This window comes from Microcebus murinus, chromosome X (assembly GCF_040939455.1).
Source record: "Microcebus murinus isolate Inina chromosome X, M.murinus_Inina_mat1.0, whole genome shotgun sequence".
NCBI lineage: Eukaryota > Metazoa > Chordata > Mammalia > Primates > Cheirogaleidae > Microcebus > Microcebus murinus.
The window spans coordinates 59,482,673-59,486,939 of record NC_134136.1 but is presented as its reverse complement, the minus strand read 5'-3'; positions in this window follow the sequence as shown (position 1 = coordinate 59,486,939).

Here is a 4,267-nt window from a genome sequence, read left to right as displayed (position 1 = left end):
GCAGGATGGATTAACTTGGTACAGTCAACACCTTTCCTTCCTGAAACTAATGAGAAAACAAGCACTTTGGCTCCTGGAGTGTCTCAAAATGAAGATGGTGCTAACAATAGTGGATTCTTTTCAAAATACCTTTCATTGAAAAAGTCCAGTGCGTTTTACAAAAGTTAACTACTTATGTCTCCCAACACACCTGCATCCTGAAAAAGAACCATCCAGATAGTTCTTCCTGGATGAAATGTAGTTCCATCTAGAATAAAATTCCCAGGCGGAAGCTATAATTGCTAGAGTTGCAAGTTGATGGACAGTTTTTGGTTAACATCCAAAATGCTGCTAATGCTGTAATGGGATCTTCATTGGAAGTCCCATTGGATCACAACGTCCCCCTTTTCCTCATCTAATTGGAAAAATGAGGCTTCAGATGAAAGCTGTGTTTCTCAAATGTAATCTATGGTCAATAAGATGCCTTCACTTTTCCATTGGCTGGTTTAAAATACAAGAACAGGATACTGTGCAGGTGGTGGGGTGGGGATCCCAGCCAGCACAAAAGGCAGACAGAAGGTGGAGATGAAGGCTGAGTGAATTCATTCCGACTCGACTGCTAAAAGTTCCCCAGGTGTTAACTAAGAGAATGAGGAGTTCTACTCCAACTACTGCCACCAACCTGGGCAAAAAGTAACGTGGCTGGATCCCAAGAGCTAAACCAAGGCAAGAGAAGCCAGCCACAGTATATAAGAAGGGAAAAGTGGCCCGAGGAGGAACAAATGAGAAACCCGCTGAAGGTTTCTTACTTTCATTCTACCTGATATGGCCACATCCCCTCTTCCCATCACTCAGTTTAATAACACACTGAGAATTCCCCAAGTCCACCTTACTCGTCACTGAAAGGTGCTTTCCTTGTCACCCTTTCAACAAAATGGCACGGCTCAGGAAGGTCAGCATGATGTGAATTCCTAAGGTGTTGGACCCAGGAGCCTTGCTGGATTTGCTTGCTTGTCTAATTGTTTGTTTCTACCATGCTCTCCCTCCCATTAGGAATCTTGGCTTACTTGGTAGCTGACCTCAGTAATGCCTCCATTGCTACTCTGCAATCTCTTTTATTTGTCCCTAGTCATCCGTGCCTCCCATTAGCCACAATGACTACTCCGAGCCTTACCCTTCTTCAAATCCCCAGCCCCATCTCTGCCTTCCTCACTCTTAGTAGGTTGCCTCTTTCTTACAGAGAAAATACATGCCATCGGGTGTGAACTTTTTCCTTCCTTTCCCCTGTCTTCAAGCTCATCTATGTGTATGTGTTTCCAAACCTCTCCTTTTTCATTCCCCCAGTGTCAGCAAGGGGCATCCCTCCTCATCGCCACGGTCTTGATGTCAATTCCTCCTGCCTTCTGGGCCTTTGCTACAATCACTCATCATGTTTACCTCCTCATGTCTTCAGCCTTTTTCTCTCTGCTTGCTTTCTCCCCCAACCTGTAATTATGCTTAAGTCTCAGTTTGGGAAAGGCCTTCTTCCATTTGCCCTTTAAATGTGGAGTTTCACAGGGTTCGGTCCTAAGTTTGCTCACGTTCTCCTTATTAATCTCACCCACTCCCATTGTTCAAGTACCTCCTTCAACAACTTTCTAATAATGTGAGCTCCAGGGCTCTCTTGCCAAATGCCTGCAGATGATAGCTCCACCTAAATATCCCACAGCCCCTTCAAACTCAGGATGTCCAAATTGAACGCATCTTTCCCACCTTTCACTCTTAACCTGTTTCTTTATGTGTTTTCCCTCTTTCAGTTGATGACACCAGCATCCACTCAGGCACCCAAGTCCAAAACCTGGGAGTCACCTTTGATACTTCTCTGCTTTTCCACATTTTGTCAGATGCCTAGACTTGTACATTCTACTTGCTTAATATCACTGTCTCCTAATACCACTTCCTCTCCACATTTTAGCAGTCATTTAGTCATGTCAATTCTACCTGCTTAACAATTCCAGTACCTTTGTTCTTTATTAACCTTCCAATTGCACTGTTTTAACAGTCAACTACCTGGTCTGCTTGCTTCCTCTAAGCCTCTCCAATCTATGTTCCATACTGCAGCCAGAGCAAGCTACTCCTTTCCCAGGACTAGCCTGCCATTAGTTTCCCTCTACTATCAGTCAATACTTACTTTTTAAAAACTTTTTTTCCCCACCCACCCCTCAGTCAATACTTACAATAGCACACATCATAGGTTGCAATCATCTGTTCACATGTCAGTGAGTCCCCCACTGGATTCCGAGCTACCTGAGGTCAGCCTCACTCTTTAATTTGACTCACTTTAATTCAGAGTAAATGAATGCATATGATTCTTTTTGGTCACATCTGATAGAAGGACATCAAAAGACACTGTCATCATACCTACCAGAATGGCTAATATTTTTAAAAGCAGACAATATCAATTGTTGAAACAATTGAAATTCTTTTGTGCTGCTAAGCAGAATATAAATTGTCACAAAAACATTTGAAAATTATCTAGTGAGATATATATATGTATGTATGTGTGTGTGTGTGTATATATATATATATATATATATATATCATATATAGAGCCTGTGGAACCAGGAAAATTCATTCCTAGATCTATTCCCAGTATAAATCTATACATGTGTGTACCAAAATGATATATAGAGAATGTTCATACAGCACTATTAATAATAGTTCCCAACAGGAAAAGACCCAAATGTCTATTAACAATAGAATGAGGCCGGGCATGGTGGCTCACACTTGTAATCCTAGCACTTTGGGAGGCCAAGGCAGGAGGATCCCTTAAGGCCTGGAGTTTGAGAGCAGTCTGAGCAAGAGCAAGACCCCATCTCTACAAAAAATACGAAAATTAGCCAGGCATGGTAGCATGCAGCTGTAGTCCTAGCTACTCAGGAGGCTGAGGCAGGAGGATCGCTTGTGCCCAGGAGTTTGAGGTTGCAATGAGCTATGATGATGCCACTGCACTCTAGGCCAGGTGACAGAGCAAGACCCTGTTTCAAAATAAACAACAACAAAAGCCACCCACAATACAATGAATACTATACAGCATTGAGAAGGAAAGAATAATAATGTTAAGTGAAAGATGCCAGACACAAAAGAATATACACTATAGTATCCCATTCATATATGGTTTAAAGACAGACTAAATTAATGTATGATGTTAGGTTTGGTTAGTGACCACCACTGGAGGAGAGTAAAGAGACAGGGAGGGGGAATTAGGGAAGTTCCTGGGATGCTGGTAATGCTGTTTCCTGATCTGGGTAATAGCTACATAGGTATGTTAACATGCGAAAATTCATTACTGTTCTTTTTGTGTGTATGTTATACCTCATTTAAAAGTTTATTTTATTTTATTTTTTTAGAGGTGGGGTCTTGCTCTGTTGCCCAGGCTGGAGTGCAGCAGCAAGATCATAGCTCACTGCAGCCTGGAACTCCTAGTCCTGAGCCATCTTCCTGCCTCTGCCTTCCAAGTAGCTGGGACTACAGGCATGTGCCACCATGCTGGGCTAATTTTTCCATTTTTTGTAGAGACAGAGTCTTGCTGTGTTGCCCAGGCTAGTCTCGAACTCCTAGCCTCAAGTGATTCTCCCTTCTCAGCCTCCCAAAGCATGTAAGTCACCATGCCCAGTCAAAAGTTTACTTGGCTGGGCATGGTGGCTCACGCCTGTGATCCTAGCACTCTGAGAGGCCAAGGCGGGGAGAATCACTTGAGGTCAGGAGTTCAAGAACAGCCTGAGCAAGAGTGATACCCCTGTCTCTACTAAAAATAGAAAGAAATTAGCTGGACAACAATATATATATATTTAGCTGGCTTGTAGTCCCAGGTAATTGGGAGGCTGAGGCAAGAGGATTGCTTGAGCCCAGGAGTTTGAGGTTGCTGTGAGCTAGGCTGATGCCATGGCACTCTAGCCTGGACAACAGAGTAGTGACACTCTGTCTCAAAAAAAAAAGGAAAAAGTTTACTTTAAAGAAATGTACGTTGAATAACATTAGCCAACCTTTCAACTTTTTAGCATTCTTCTGTTTTGAAAATTTCTGGGTTATTCTATTTGTGACTTGTTTCTTGAAACCCTCTCCTTTATTTCACAATTACTGTTTACATCTCTTGCATTGCTATTGCTGGTTTCCAAACTGATCTCTCTGCCTCACATCTGTCTCTTTCCCTGCACACTCAGTTCATCCTCCATACTAAAGCCCACATCAGATCACATCCTACTCCTCTGCTCAGTATCCTTTAGTGGCTCCTCTTCACAGAACAAAA